This window comes from Danio rerio, chromosome 10, assembly GCF_049306965.1.
Source record: "Danio rerio strain Tuebingen ecotype United States chromosome 10, GRCz12tu, whole genome shotgun sequence".
NCBI lineage: Eukaryota > Metazoa > Chordata > Actinopteri > Cypriniformes > Danionidae > Danio > Danio rerio.
Window position 1 is genome coordinate 35,707,501 of NC_133185.1, and position 16,715 is coordinate 35,724,215.

General features: G+C 35.7%; 1 protein-coding gene across 6 annotated transcripts in view; it reads right to left on the bottom strand.

Moving 5' to 3' along the window:
* opcml (opioid binding protein/cell adhesion molecule-like) overlaps positions 1 to 16,715 on the bottom strand; it is a 408,742-nt gene that overhangs the window by 131,465 nt on the left and 260,562 nt on the right.

Below are 16,715 nucleotides of genomic sequence, written 5' to 3' on the forward strand. Positions count from 1 at the left end.
ATAGATGATAGATAGATAGATAGATAGATAGATAGATAGATAGATAGATAGATAGATAGATAGATAGATAGATAGATAGATAGATAGATAGATAGATAGATAGATAGATAGATAGATAGATAGATAGATAGATAAAAAACAGCTTATAGATAGATAGATAGATAGATAAATAAATAGATAGATAGATAGATAGATAGATAGATAGATAGATAGATAGATAGATAGATAGATAGATAGATAGATAGATAGATAGATAGATAGAATAAAGTAGTTTATAGATAGATAGATAGATAGATAGATAGATAGATAGATAGATAGATAGATAGATAGATAGATAGATAGATAGATAGATAGATAGATAGATAGATAGATAGATAGATAGATAGATAGATAGATAGAATAAAGTAGTTTATAGATAGATAGACAGACAGACAGACAGACAGACAGACAGACAGACAGATAGATAGATAGATAGATAGATAGATAGATAGATAGATAGATAGATAGATAGATTAAAGCAGTTTATAGATAGATAGATAGATAGATAGATAGATAGATAGATAGATAGATAGATAGATAGATAGATAGATAGATAGATAGATAGATAGATAGATAGATAGATAGATAGAATAAAGTAGTTTATAGATAGATAGATAGATAGATAGATAGATAGATAGATAGATAGATAGATAGATAGATAGATAGATAGATAGATAGATAGATAGATAGATAGATAGATAGACAGACAGATAGATAGATTAAAGCAGTTTATAGATAGATAGATAGATAGATAGATAGATAGATAGATAGATAGATAGATAGATAGATAGATAGATAGATAGATAGATAGATAGATAGATAGATAGATAGATAGATAGATAGATAGATAGATAGATAGATAGAATAAAGTAGTTTATAAATAGATAGATAGATAGACAGATAGACAGATAGATAGATAGATAGATAGATATATTAAAGCAGTTTATAGATAGATAGATAGATAGATAGATAGATAGATAGATAGATAGATAGATAGATAGATAGATAGATAGATAGATAGATAGATAGATAGATAGATAGATATATAGATAGATAGATACATAGATAAAAGCAGTTTGAAAAAGGATAGATAGATAGATAGATAGTTTTGAGGTCACAAAGTTAGATCTATTGTTAAGTCAATGACAGTCTATTGCAGTAAAAGTCTATGGGACAGTTGTTGCTAGGGTGCAGTATCTGGTAGTTAGGGTGTGGCTAGAAAGTTAAAAGCTCATCAGTTATTGGCAGTTTGGTAGTCTGAGTTACATGAGCTCAGCCATTAGTCTGTATGACAGTGTGATGCAAAGTTATGAGCTCACAAAGTTTGATCCCATGTTAAGTCAATGAGAGTCTTTTGAATGGAAGTCTATGGGACAGTTTCTAGGGTCCAAAAGTGGTTGCTAGGGCGTGGCCAGAAAGTTAAAAGCTCATCAGTTATTGGCAGTTAGGTAGTCTGAGTTAAATGAGCCCAGTTAGAAGTCTGTGTGACAGTCTGATGCAGAGTTATGAGCTCACAAAGTTTAGTCCAATGTTAAGTCTATGGGATTTTTCCGACGGTCCCGGGACGTTTTTCGGAAAATCGAAAGTCGGATCAGTCGGAAAAGATATGGCATACCGAGTCAGAATAGTTTGGAGGTCTGGTGTGAGTTTGGTGGTCATAGCTCGAAAGCTCTAGGAGGAGATAGATTTTGAATTTTAGTCTCAGAAGAAGAAGAATAATATATAAAAAAAATAATAAGTTTAAATAGGATTTCAGTAGTCTGGCTTGTTTCTCAAGCCAGCCTAATAAGTTTAGAAAGGATAACAGTAGTCTGGCTTTGACAAGCCAGCCTAATAAGTTTAAGTGAGATAACAGTATGTTGGCTTTTCAAGCCACCATAATTAGGTCAGTAAGAAAGCAAAGAAAGCATTCTTGTAGGACAAGATTTTTGGATTCATCTTCAATGCCTCCTTCTTCATCTTACCCCAGGCATACTCAAAAATGTGCATGTCAGGTGACTGGGCTGGCCAATCCTGGAGCACCTTGACCTTCTCTGCTTTCAGGAACTTTGATGTAGAGGCTGAAGAATAGGAAGGAGCACTATCCTGCTGAAAAATTTGGCCTCTTTTGTGGTTTGCAAATGTCTTGATACCTCAGGCTGTAGATGTTGCCATTCACTCCGCAGATCTCTCACACACACCCATACTGAATGTAAACCCAAACCATGATTTTTCCTTCAACAAACTTGACTGATTTTTCTGAGAATATTGGCCCCACACAGGTTCCAGCAGATCTTCTGCAGTATTTGTGATTACTGGTTTAACAGATGCAGTGATACAGTTCAACAGATAATTTATTCTGCCTCTTTTCCAAATGATCAACTAGATGTCAAGTTGTTTGTTGCACTTAAAGCTGGGATCGACGACAAGACTTTTGTATGTTTTTGTATGTAATTTCTGATGTTTTAACATATAAACACGCAGATTTAAATACCAAGCCTTTTTGGTACCATTTTAGCTCTGACAGCAGAACATCTCTGTGGTCCACATTTCCTGCCTCGTGTGTCCAAACACCCACAGTCTCCCACAAAATCTGTATTCTCAAATGGCTTTGCGGAGGGTTAAAATAAGCAAAGCAGAAGGCAGGGCACCCACAGAACGCAGCAGGTGAAAAAAAAAACGGATTGCCGTGCTGCCTCTGGTGATAGAGCCTCTGCTAAATGTGTCACCCGGGCAAATTGCACTGGTTTTGTCCTCCCATTTATATTCTCATAACCCTCCTGAATCTTTCCAATGGCTCATTACTGCTCTTTAAAATGAGGGAAAGAGCTACTCCTCAATCCAGTAACAAGAGCTGAAGCTTATTACGCAAATGTGCAGTGAATAGAGAGGCCATCTTATCCCTCTCCCCGTGGAGGAGAAAGTTCGAGACTAATCTAAAACAGAGACACATCATTACACTTGAGCACACGGGAGACGGTAATCCCGCTTGTTGTTTACGGGGACATCTAATTAAATTGCCACGCTTTTACCCTCTGATACATAATAAACTATATGACATCCTGCTCATCAGGTAATACGTGTTGAATCTCTTTAATGAAATGGAGCAGCAAAGGTGCGTTGATAAGGATGAACGTTCAACCTAGAGAGCTGCCTTGCTGTCTATATAGGCAACATCTTAAGCAAAATAACTCATGAAGACTCTGATATATTCAAAATGAATATGAAGATATGGTATATTAATATTAATACACCAATAATGATAATATATCTGTAACCCACCAGTTCTACTGTACCCAACCCGGTCTGAGATGGGATCGAACCAGCGATTCTTTGTATGGGAGTCGGTTGCTCTAACAAAGAGGCTAAAGACCATGGCCTCTAAAGTCTGTCGCTAGAGCATCATTAGAGTTCACAGGAGTGAGGTTTACCTGCATAGCAATTTGCTAGCTGGCCTGTTTTACACTCACCCATCTAAACCTCACTTCCATACCGGACGAGCCCCCAAATTTAACCCACCAGTCCTACTGCAACCAACCTGGTCTGAGCTGGGATCGAACTAGAGGTTTATTGTATGGGAGTCAGTTGCTCTAACAAGGAGGCTAAATACCGTGACCTCTAGTGTCTGTCGCTAAAGCAATTTTTGAGGTCAGAGGAGTGAGGTTTACCTGCCTACCTGCCAGCAAGCTGGCCACTGTTACACTCACCACTCTAAATCTTACTCCCATCCCCATCTATGTGTTACATCTAGTCCTACTGCAAACAACCTGATCTGGGATCAAACCAGTGATCCTTTGTATGGGAGTCAGTGGCTCTAACAAGCAGGCTAATGACCATGGCCTCTATCCCTAGAGCACCTTTTGAGGTCAGAGTAGTGAGGTTTACCTGTATAGCACTTCGCTAGCTGGCTTCCAAGGCCCTCGCCCCCTTAAAACTCAATCCCATCCCGGACAAGCCCTAAATGTAACCCACCAGTCCTACTGCACCCAACCCGGTTGGAGCGTGGATCGAACTGGCAGTTCATTGTATGGGAGTCAGTTGCTCTAACAAGAAAGCTAAAGACCATGGCCTCTAACGTCTGTCACTAGAGCACCTTTTGAGGTCAGAGTAGTGAGGTTTACCTGCATAACACTTGTTTTACAAAATAAAAACAATGGATCATTTAGAATAAAAATTTTTAAAATAGCTTGACTAATTGAACTTACAAGGTCTACACTGGCTGATAAACACTTTAAACACTCTTTAGTTGGGTTTCTGAGGTACCATCTTCTGTAACATGGACACTTTTTTCTGGTTCATTTCTTTTGTTTGGTTCGCCAAGGTTAGTAAACAAGTATAAGGATGAACACTGGAGGAGCTGCTTTATAATTAGAGGTGCAAGTGTGTAATGCTGAAACACTATAGACATTGTTGGGATATGAAAGAGAAAAAAAGGATCACCATTCCACTCCAACAGCGGGCAGGCAGTTGCCTTTGCTCGTTCATTTTGTCATTGAAAGAAAAGCAACCCAGGCTCATTCTTTTTACGTACCCCTATATACATTAATGGAGAGAGCAAAATAAGTCCCAGGAAGTCTGTTTTTAATTTTGCAGTTTTTGTTTTTGCGAATCCACCAGAGGTCGCAGTGTATTCTTTTTCAGATCTTAAATTTCTCTTGTGAGTGCCATTCACGACTGCTATTCTTGCATAAATCCACCTACTGCTGTCGACTAAGAGCCTACTCACAGTATGCTATCTGAACCGTGCCCACGCCCGTTTCCTTGGATCGTTTGAGAACTGTGAGCGCTCTGAATCGGACTCAGGCACGGACCACTTGGCTGGCCCGGTTGGAAGAGGTGTGCCAGAGCGTGGTTCACTTGGGCTTTGGCGCGGTATGCTTGTGTGTGAGTGCAAAACGCGCCTAAGCCTGAAACTGAAAGCAAGATGTGACTTTTAAAGGACTGTTTTACATGGATTTACTAATCTCTCTTGCTGTTCAATGAACGCAAACTGTCGTAGTTTATTAACCCCTTCAGACCCGAATTATGTTCCAAATTTCAGAAAAATGGGATGTCATGTGGTGTCCATTGTAATGGACGCAGGGTCTGAAGGGGTTAAAGATACAGACCCCTCACTGCATGACGGCTGCGCACCTTCAGCAAACCTCCTAATTCCTGCAGCCATGGACTTTATGGTTGTTTATGAGCGTCAAAATTGGCTGATCTGTTCGGCAAAATATTTGATGGCATGTCACTGCATATCAAACGACTTAAACAATACAACTAGAGAAATCTCCACTGTGCTGAGCGAAAGCGCTTACTGATCAGTGCATCATCAATGACGTAAGCATGTCCAGGTCCGAATGTAATGTCATTGCGGGCCATCTGGGGAGATGGGAGGGGGTACAATCGTGCTTTGTCCAGGTTCAAGGCAACTGTACACAGTGTGAGTACGCCCTAACTGATAGTGTTACCAACCAATAGTGTTTTTAAAAAGCACAGATTGACCCACCCCCTTCCCTAAACCCAACCGCAGTGTTTTAAAAGGCAATCCAGAAAAAGAAAAGCCTCCTTTTACCACATTTTTCAGATTTTGCCATATTCTCACTGTGTTATTTACATGTTCATTATATTTTTAAGCTTTTATTTTTGTATTGCCTGCTTTCAGGAACTATTATTCACTGGACTTAAACCCCGTTTTCACAGTCAACTCAGCTCTGCGTCTCAAGTCTGGCGACATATGTGTTGAGCTACCGGTCAAACTAGTAACAGCGGAAAAGCCGTCCACATGCAGATAAGTGCAAATACCACCCCATAGCGTTCATTTTAAAGATGTAATGCAGCCATAATAGCTCTGGCTACATAATTTGTGATCTACAGACATGTATAAGCTACGTTTTCAGAATGAGCCTATGTTGAAGAAAAGAGTGCAGCACATAGTTTTTTTTATTAATATAAACAAACCAGAACTGGGATTTTCATTAACAGTGCATCACAGCTTGCATATTTACAACTTTTTTTTAGCCCTAAGCAACGAGTGGAAAATATCTTCATTGCGAGTATACTGGAGTTTTAAGTAAAAACAAATAGCACTAATTCACCTAAATAAATTGAATGCCACTAAGGTGTTCTCAGCAAAAACACAGCGTTTGTTTTATTCTCTACTCGACTTCAAATAAATTATGCTCTTAACAATGTGTAAACTCTGGTGCAAATTAAACTTGCGATGAGCCTCTTCGCCTCCTGCTAATGGAACATATGGAGTGTGATCATCACCTTTCATGCTCTACCTGCACTGAGCCGTATGCATCTTTCCCCTTTTCCCACTTGAGTCGCACTTTCCATCTTATGCTCGCTGTTTCTTCACTTGCTGACAGTCTTGGGCTCCCTGTGTGGCCTGCACATGTCTCTGTTTACCTGTGCTGTGTCGCCTCTTCCACTACTTATGCCTGGCACACTAGGATAAAGAACTGTTCTTTTTTAATCTGCTCTGAAAAAAGAAAAAACGTAATAATAAAGCAAAAAAATAAATAAATAAATAAAAAGAATATATAAGAATATATATATATATATATATATATATATATATATATATATATATATATATATATATATATATATATATATATATATATATATATACATTGCTGTATATATTGTCACAACAAAATATACTTAATAAATAAACAAACTATATTTTAAAATAAATAAATGTGTTTAAGTAAATAATAAAGGAAAATTCAGAAACATATATATATTATTATATATATATTATTATTATTATTATTATTATTATTATTATTAATATTATTAAATGTATTGTTACAATAAAATCTGACTAATGCAAATATCACTGGATAAAGTCTATTTTAAAAGAATTTTTAAAATAATATTTACATAAATATTTGTGTAAATAATAAAGAACTTTTATAATTCAAAAGCTCCTATTTGGAGAGTAATTAAATCCCCTTGTGTCATTACTGATGCCATAGTGAAAGCTGATGAAGCAGAATGTGATACTTTTAGATACCTTTAAAAATAGGTCTAGTGTTATTTATGCAGTATTAGTTATTAACTGTTGTCGCAAAAAAAAATTAAAAATAAGAAAAGAAAAATAAGGAACAAGAAGAATAAGAAAAGCAAGAGGGGAAGGAAAAATATTAAAGTAATTACTTATTTATTAATAAGTCCTAATAAGCTCATAATTAAACAATAAAATAAACAATTTTATTAATTTTAAAAGGGAATTTGTAACTGTTATTCCTGATGTTAAGGCTGTATGTAAAAATTAAACATGTTAACTTGTAGAAAATAAAATAAAATAAAATAAAATTAATAAAATTAAAAAGATTAAATATCAGAAATGCTAATGTGTTTCTCTCTTCAAGTGCCATTAGAACATTTAAATAAACAGTCATTCATTTGAAAAGGGAATTTGTAATGTTTAATGTTGATGTAATAACTGTATGCAAAAATTAACCAGCTTATTTGTAAAAAAAAAAAAAAAAAAAAACCGCACCATCAAAATAAGTGACCAAAAAAATAAATTAATTAAATAAAAAATTGAATGACAAATGATCAGTTATTTATTTTTTACTCTAATACTGTGTTCACACCAGACAAGCTATTCATCAAATCAAGCTATTCGCCAAATCGAGCATTGCATGCATAATTAGATGCATAAACATTTTTTTTTACTCTAGCTTTTTGCTAAATGGCTAACATGGATTTTAATGAGAGAGTAGCTGTGCTTTACATGCTTTAGGAAGGCTGAAAAATAGCATAAATTAATTCAGCGCTGTGTCTTGAGTCCACTTGATCCCTTCAGAGGGGCTTCAGCTCTGTGAGTTTCTCAACTCCTCCAGAAACTGTACATGGATGATGGAAGCTTTCAGCAGTGCTTCAGACTGAGCTGAGCACAGTTTGATGAGCTGTTTTCCAGCGTCGGCGGAAGAATTTTCCCTCGGGACACAAACAACACGTCATAATCACGCCCATACTAGAGTAAGCTACTGATTGGTTGAGGCAGGGTTATTGTCTGCTAAAGTTCAGATTTCCTAAATTCTTTCATTTGCATGAATCACATCATTCGCACCACCTTATTCACGTAAATCGCGCAGCAGGATGTCTAGTCACGTCTTTGCATTGACTTAACATGTAAATCACTCGCAATTGACGCTTCATGCACGTCTGGTCTCTTATTAATTTAAAAAGGGAATTTGTAGCTTTTATTGTTGGTGTTAATGAAACATGTTAACTTGTAAAGAAAAAAAAAAGAAAGTAAAATAAAAAATATTAATTTGTTTCTGTGTTTTTGACTCTTTAAGTGCCGATAGTCATTGAGGTTTTCAGCTAAAGTGTTCTGTTTAAGGAAAAAAAAGTTACCTACATCTCAGATAACATATAAGAAAAAGTAAACTAACAGCAAATGTACATATTTTGGTCAAAACTATCTTTAATCAAATATTTATTTAGCAAATAATAATGGAGTGCTATAATTAGATATACAAAATAAAGCCCTATGTTTCATTTAAAGCCGTTTTTGGGGTATACAGCATGTGATAAACAACTTCTGTGTCAATCGATCCTGGAGCCAAACCAGATAATATTACACCATTGATTTACAGCATGTTCTCTTCGTCAAATGTCACATTTCAAGCAGATGGAGAAGCATCTTGCAAACTGGCATTGACATGTGGAAACCAAGTGTAAAAAAAATATTATAGATCTATGCATAGATCTGAAAAGAACACGTCTCGCATTAGATTAGATGAAGATTTGTTTTGCGAGGATTGGTAATTTCATCTGGCATCAAAGCATCAGTCAAATGTGTTTGCTGGAGTCTGTGCTTTTGTGTTTGTCTGAACAAATCCTCGGTGCAAAGACGTCTTGGGAGTCGTCTCGCAGTTTCTTTGTTTTTGTACTCACAATTGTTTTCGTTGTTATTCTGGAGGAAAATGGTTTTGTTGTTATAACAACAAGGACAACAGTGCTCCATTTAACATCATCAACACCGCCATGACCTTGTTTGCTCTCTCTCTCTCTCTTTTTTTTATTAAGAATCAGGAGATGGTCTTTACGTCATATTCTGCATATAGGCCACCCATTTAACACTGCTCTGTGATATGCATGTGTGAAACTGATTTACAGTACTACAAAAGTGTTAGGCCACTAGTATTTGTATCAACAACAACAAAAGAAATATGTTTTAAAGATCTTGTGAAATTAAAATAAATGTATGTATCAGTATGTTCGTTTTAAGCATATCTAAAAGTTAGTGTGCTCCAAACCCTTGACACAATTCATGTTTAGAAGATATAAAACTGACACAGGTTGTTTCTCAAATCCAAGAACGCAGAGCACAGATTTGCGTTCTCCTGAAGATTGTTCTTCCAAGTTACCTTGGAAAAACAAACTCAGGAGACCACGAGAACACAGAACGCATACTCTGATAAATGAGATGCTGCATTTTTCCTGATGGTCTGGATAATTATATATCATGCACAAAAACCTTACGAATATACCTTCCACAGTACAAATAAAACAGATTTTAATGTGAATTTCAGCAAATACATTTGATGCGTTTATGCTTTTATTAAGATATTCATGAACCATCTCATTTAGAGAATGTACTGAGACAAGTAAGTTACATCTCTGAACTTTATTAATAGATCTATACAAAATGCTGCATTTCCCACCTCCTTTATTTAGCTGCAATGACTTCTGGGACTTCTCGAGCGAGTTTTGTGGTCAATTCTGCATTGATTTGTCCTCAATATCAAGAATATATCTGAGAACTTTCAGGCATCCTCCATTCTTACAGTTTTGAGTTTTGCAACTGAACTTTGGCGGTTGGCGATGATGTTACACAAGAACATGAGGACATGAGATCGCTGAAGAATACATATTGAGAAACAGCCATAAACATCCAAAGCTTGCAGTTTGTCACTTCTGCCTAAATATCAACATTTTCTGTTTGCATCACCTCATACTTAGTTTTTTTTTTAAATAACAGCATTTAGATGCTCTCTACTATCTCTATACTATATGTTTCGCATTTGTGTTTCACTTGATGTGCTCTCTTCATGTTTCAGTTGACATTACATCAAACAGTTAATAAAAATGCACATTTCAAAACATTTCATATCACCTTTAAGTTCCTTTAATATCTATTAGTAAACTCTATTTTAAATTCCAGAATCTGTATTTTGAATCCAACAATCATAATTGCATCATATTCCATATTGTGCAAAAGTCTTTAGCTACTAGTATTTTCACTCCTAAATAATATTTTGTCAGTTAGTTCTATATTTTGCTGTAGTGTGTCAGACAGAAATATCGGTTTACATTTCTAACCCTCATTTAATCCAGTGAGATTTTTGTTGAGCAAGGAGTTTTCAAAATTTTCACTGGATTGTTTCAATTAATAGAAAAAAAACAAACAAACCCTTTTTTGTATACACTTAAATGAATAGTTCATCCCCCCCCCCCCAAAAAAAAAAAAAAAAAAAAAAAAACTCATTATTTAATCTTGGACATTTGGTGTCACGATCACCACTGATCTAGCCTTTGCGGAACGCTGAAAAACATGCATTATCATCCGGACTACAATTTTGCCACAAACATGCACACACCATTTGTCTTGTTTCCAATAACATTTATATGTGCTTTCCCTGGCTTGTTTTTCTGGTTTTTGATCCATATATTTGTTATTTATGCTGTTAGTCTCCTGCAATGACCTTTTGCCTGTGACCACGACTACCATTTTGTAGTGGTGGCTTAGCCAGGCTTAACATTGAAACATCGAGACAAATGTGTCGAAGCTTTGAATCTTTAAAACCTGTTTCTACAGGTTTTTGTATTGCTCTGGACCAGCTTCAGAAAATAAACAGATACACAAATTGAGGTATTAAAGCCCACATTGTAAAGTTGAAGTTTCAAGTGATTTAGTGAAGCAGTGAGAGTTCCAGACTAGCATGCCGAGATAATGGGATCAAATCTAAGGTAATGCAGCTATAGATGTTCGATTTTAAATGCTCTGTTCTTGTAACATGTTTTCTTTTAACATTGGTCTGACATCCGGATGAACACTCTGTGAATAAATAGGTCTTGTTTTGGTCATAAAAAATAACATTATTAAAATACATCAAGTCATAATTTCAGAATAATTGTACAAGGCAGAATTCGAACTCAAGCCATTTGCAGCACAGTTACTGTGCACATGCACGGTCCATTAGACTACATGACTTTTTCATGCTTTGAAACGCTTTAGTCTTTATTGTTTGAAAACTGTCACCACTGACTTTCATAGCGGGGAAAAAAAGTATGGAAGTCAATGATTACAGGTTTCTAGCATTTTCATTCATTCATTTTCCATCGGATTAGTCCATTATTTAGTAGGTGTTGCCACAGCAGAATGAACCGCTGACTTATCCCAGATAGCCAGTACTGGGAAAGTTTCTAGCATTTTTCAAAACATATTATTTTATGTTAAACAGAAAAAAATAAACTAAAAAAAAGGTTTTGTGACACATAAATCAAGACTATATGATGACAATGTAAACTTTTGGGTGATCTGTCCATTTTTTGTAACAAAAAAAATCTGACTTTGATCTTTTTTTTTGTGAAAATATTCGTAGTCACAGTACTGAAAACGATACAATTACAATTATCTAGGAATTAAAATAAAGTATAGTATTAAAATAGACATTAAAGGACATTGGTGAAGATAAAAACCTAGAGATACTATTTAGGGAGAATACAGAGGCAAATTGGCTGCGGATGAGTGCATTTCAACAGCCAGTTTCAGTCCCCACACCACCTGTGTATATCTGTGCTTTCCATGCAAGCTGAGAGAGACAAAACAGGTATTTTGTGAGCTCATCCATTACAGATCTCTCCACCCTGTGACCTTGAAACAAGCTAATGTGCTGTACCAACCGCAAATATGCAAATGGCCAAAAAACAGGACCTATTCACTGGCCTCATATTAAAACGCTTACCTTACAGACATTTAAAATAGATTTTAAAGACACTTCAGTTGAGTGCAGAGTTTGGGTTAGAGTTATGCAAAATAACAACACTGAGTTGCATTTCTCTTTTCATAAACTAAAAAATGTTGTATTTATCATTGTGATTTTTTGTGCACTGTGCTTTAGTAAACACGCCTGAGAGATAAAAACAGACTGATTTATTATATTACAAAAACACTCTGAAGAGGTTGGAACTGCAGCTGAATATCATATTTAGTCATATACGACGATCATATTCCACCAAAAACAAGCCTGATGGATATTTTGCCTCTGCTGGGTCAAAAGCAGAAACAGTTATTGCTTTTCATTCCAACAAGCCTGCGTGCCATCAAAAGTATTTTTCTCCTCTGATGTGTTGCAAATGCAATATAAAACCTGATAAGTTTGGAATTTTCAAAATATTTGTTGAAACTGAATTCCTCCAAGCATCCAAGTAAAGTACATTTTCCTTCAAATCAAGGCCAGACAAATAAGTTCTAGTTTGTTTTGCGGGTTATATCCTAGCAAGCAAAATTTAGATTTTTGCATCAGCACTATCAACATTTTTTTCAGAAACAATGTTACACTAAACTAATCTAAAATAAACTAAAATATTGAATAAATAAAATAAAATAAACAACAAAAACAAATAAAATAAAATGAATAAATACAACAAGAAAATGAAATTAAACAAAATGAAATGAAAATAAAACAAAATAAAGCAAAAAAAATATTTAAATGAAAATAAAATACAATACTGAATAAATAAAATAAATAAGCAAAAGAAAATAAATAAAAATTAAATTAAATTACAAAAAAAGAAAATAAAAACAAAATAACAGTAAAATTAAATTAATAAACAAAAATAAAATAAAATAAAATATTCCACCATAGACTTTAATGATCTTCTGTTGTCTTCTTCATGTATAGTAACGCTTTAAGTACATTATAAACCATGGGTCTTAAACTTGATTCCTAGAGGGCCACAGCTCTGCACAGTTTTGCTCCAACCCTATACAAACACAGCTGATCCAATATGTTTAAGACTACTAGAGACTAGATGTGATTTGAAGGTGGTAGGAGCTAAAATTTGCAGAGCTGCGGCACTCCAGAAATTGAGTTTGAGACCACTACAAACTTGGTGTCGTCTGTCGGACCCAATATAGTCTTTAAGTTTCTTCAAGCGTCAAATTGTGCCCTGTGTGTAAACAAATCTGCTGTAAAACTTGGCCTGGAACTTCATTAAAGATAGTGAAGAAGTTCATCCACTCTTTCCTATGTTTGAGTCGATTAGAATATATGTAGTGCAAATATAACTTGGCACTACAAATTGTGAGCATAACAAAAAAAAAAGTAAATTCTAAAGCAAAGAGCATTAAAAATCAACATATCTCTCCATATAATTAATATTGAGCTAAAACACACAAATAACACTTAACTTGAATATTTATTCTACATACAAAATGTGATGAAAATTAACTTGATTATTTATTCTGCATACGAATTGTGATGAAAATTTTGAACTAGAAATCTGCAAATCAACTTAACGCTATCCTAAATGGTTAGTTTTCTGTTATTTACTCACCCTTGCCTTGCTCTATACTAGAGCTGCACAATTAATCAAAAAAAGATCACAATCTCGATCCGACCCTACACACGATCTTAATTTAGGTTTTCTACAATTCAGCCAATTATATTTTCAAGGTCAGGAGAGAAGCGTAAACGCGGTCCCACAAGTCTTCACATTGTTTTATATACGTTGCTCAGCAACATGGACACCTCCAAATGGTTAAAAGTTGTATTTGCGGCCGCAAAATCACGCATGTGTGCCCGCCGATGATGCTATTTTAAAGAGTTCACACTTAGCTGATGATTGATTATAAAGTGTGTGTGACATGCTGTCCCAGGAGATAGCCCTGAGCTCATAATATCCTTGAGCCCGGGGCTTCCTCCTGTTTGAGCTTCAATTTGAGCTCAGGCAGGTCTCGAGAACCCCCCTGTTATTTATGGCTAATGACAAATTAGAAATTGCTAAAGAGAGATATACTGCTGATTAAAAGCTCATTTATGGTGCTAATTTGGTTTAGTTAATTAACCTTTGTCACAAGTTTTCGCACAGTGAGAGGACGTGTAAACTCCGCACATAAACGTCGACTGGCCTGTTTTAGACTTGGACAAGTGACATTCTTGCTACGCGACAACAGTGCTGTTCACTGGGCCACCCTATAGAGGAAAAGAAAGCAGGATTAGGGGTGGATTGGGAGTTTCCTCAAACCGAAGAAGACTGAGGTAAGAAACTACTCATTTATTATGAGTTGAGAATCATCCAATTGGTAAATCATGCATTAGCTAATGCGGGACCAGCTGCGGTCAATCATAGGCACGTGATCCTCTCGAAATTAGTTTATAAATAAACTTCACTTAGTGAACAGAACCTGCATAGGCTGTGAATAACACATACAAAAGTTGTAAATTATGTTTAGCTTGTTAAACAGAGCGATCGTTTGAAAGCTGCGCGGTAAGTATGATTTGCATGTATGTTTATTTTTTCTCAAAATGACGACAGCCATGACTTGCCATGCACTTGGCAGTAAAAGTGAAACCGAAAATGAGCACATCATTTAAATGATCATATCACATTTTAGAGTTATGATTACGACTTTTTTTTTTCTTTCATAGCGACACAGAGTTTTGTGCATAAAAATAAAATGATTACAGGGTCAGCATAATTACTGTTGCCTGTATAATGTTAAATATAATGCAATCAGGAAACTGATAATGACAAATGTCTCATTTTACCAGTGGAAAAATGGTCTAATAATGTTGTCAAGCATAATGACAAGACAAATGACAAGCATATGTCTCAAACAAAATAATTAAACTTTACAATTATGAAGAGTTGTATTCTGATGTCATCACTTTATTGTGAATTAACAACCAGGGCATATTTAAAGTATATTCAAGTCCGCTATTCAAAGTCTAACCAAAATGTAGCATTTTAACCAACAATAGATCTACACATAAGCCTAAAATTATTATTGTAGTTTTACAATATGCCTGAGAAATAGCTTTAATAATGCCCTACTCATATTAACCTAATTTTATATCTGTATAATCGTGAGAAAATCATGATCTTGATTTTAAGCAAAAAACAAAACCGTGATTCTCATTTCAGCCAGAATCATGCAGCCCTATTCCATACCATGATACTGTGAAGAGAGATGAAAGCCACTGACATCCATAGTGGGGAAAAATATAATATACAAATACTATGTATGTAACAGTAACAGGTTTCTTTCTACACATTCTTTAAAATATCTTCTTTTGTGTTCAACGGAACTTAAAAAAAAATCAAACTAGTTTGAAACAAGTGAAGAGAATTAAAATTAATTAAAGAATTAAAGAATTAAAATTTTGGTGTGGAATATCCCTTTAATGCAGTAATATTTGCATAAAATGAAGAAATTTTGTTTATTTTTAGTTCACATCTTAGTTTTTAAAGTGTACTTTAAAGTAAGCCAAAACAAACAAAGTTCTGTAGTTTGTTTCCAGTTATCCCAGTAGGCTTAACAAAGCTAGCCAGCAAAATTTACATTTTTTTGCATCAGCGCTAACAAGCAGGTTGTTTCAGCAACAATGTTCCTCTAAATGCAAGTGCACACAATAAAACACACATATTCCTCCCTGGACTATAATGACCTTCATTTGTCTTCTGCATGTAGTGGTTTTATAAGAATAATGCTTTGTGTACCTCGGAGAAGGAGCTCAGAGGAAAACCTCAGGTTTCGAATTGCGCAGCACACTCGCGCGACGCATGTCTCCTCTCGCATTGCATCTGATCGATTCATCCGATCGATGGCGCGGAAGACGATGAGGCCATTTACAGAGACACATACCCTCAGCAGCAGTCATCAACCACATAAATAGATGTAGCGCTGATACGCTACAGGACGGCAAATGCAAAGCCTAATGGAACGCTGTCCCGTTTGAGAAGCGCTAACGAGTGACCTAAAACCGGAAGCGTGAAATATGTTAGGACATTTAAAAACAAGCATGTAGATGTCAAGCGAGATATGTGAGGCTTCTCTTTGCATTTTTAGCAGAGACGAGGCAATAACAAGCTCAGAGTTTAAGAGGAACTGAGCCACACTTGATGACAGAAATAGACAGGACGCTACAGTTTGTGTAGGCAGACTTTAGCTGAGCGTGGCAAGATTTAACAAAGCTGAGACAAAGCATTACAGTAAAGGCACACCAAGACCCCATCTGTTCAGAAAGCTCTCAGATCCATTCTCAAGAACACTAGGCTAAAATTGTACACCGCTCAGCATGGGACTGTAGGGTGTAAGGGAAAAGATGCGCGCTGCAAAACAATTCAATATCTTAAGTGCACTTTTGAGTGCCACAACAGCACGCTTATGTAGCGAGACGTAGATGCGGAGCGTTGATGGATGTGTTAAAAGTGCGCCGAAGACTCGATAATTAATTGAATCGCAGGTTAAGTGAAAATCCGAACAGGTCCATGTTGTGTTTTGTATTTCTAATCAGGACCAAAAAATAAGCACCTTGGTCTGTTTGTTGAGTTATTTAAGCCTGCAGTAATTAGTGTCAGGACAAAGCACTAAAGGTTAATGAGCATTTGATAAGGCTGTGTTTTATTACCCAAAACACTGCTTACTTTTTCTTACTAAAACATGACACCTCTGC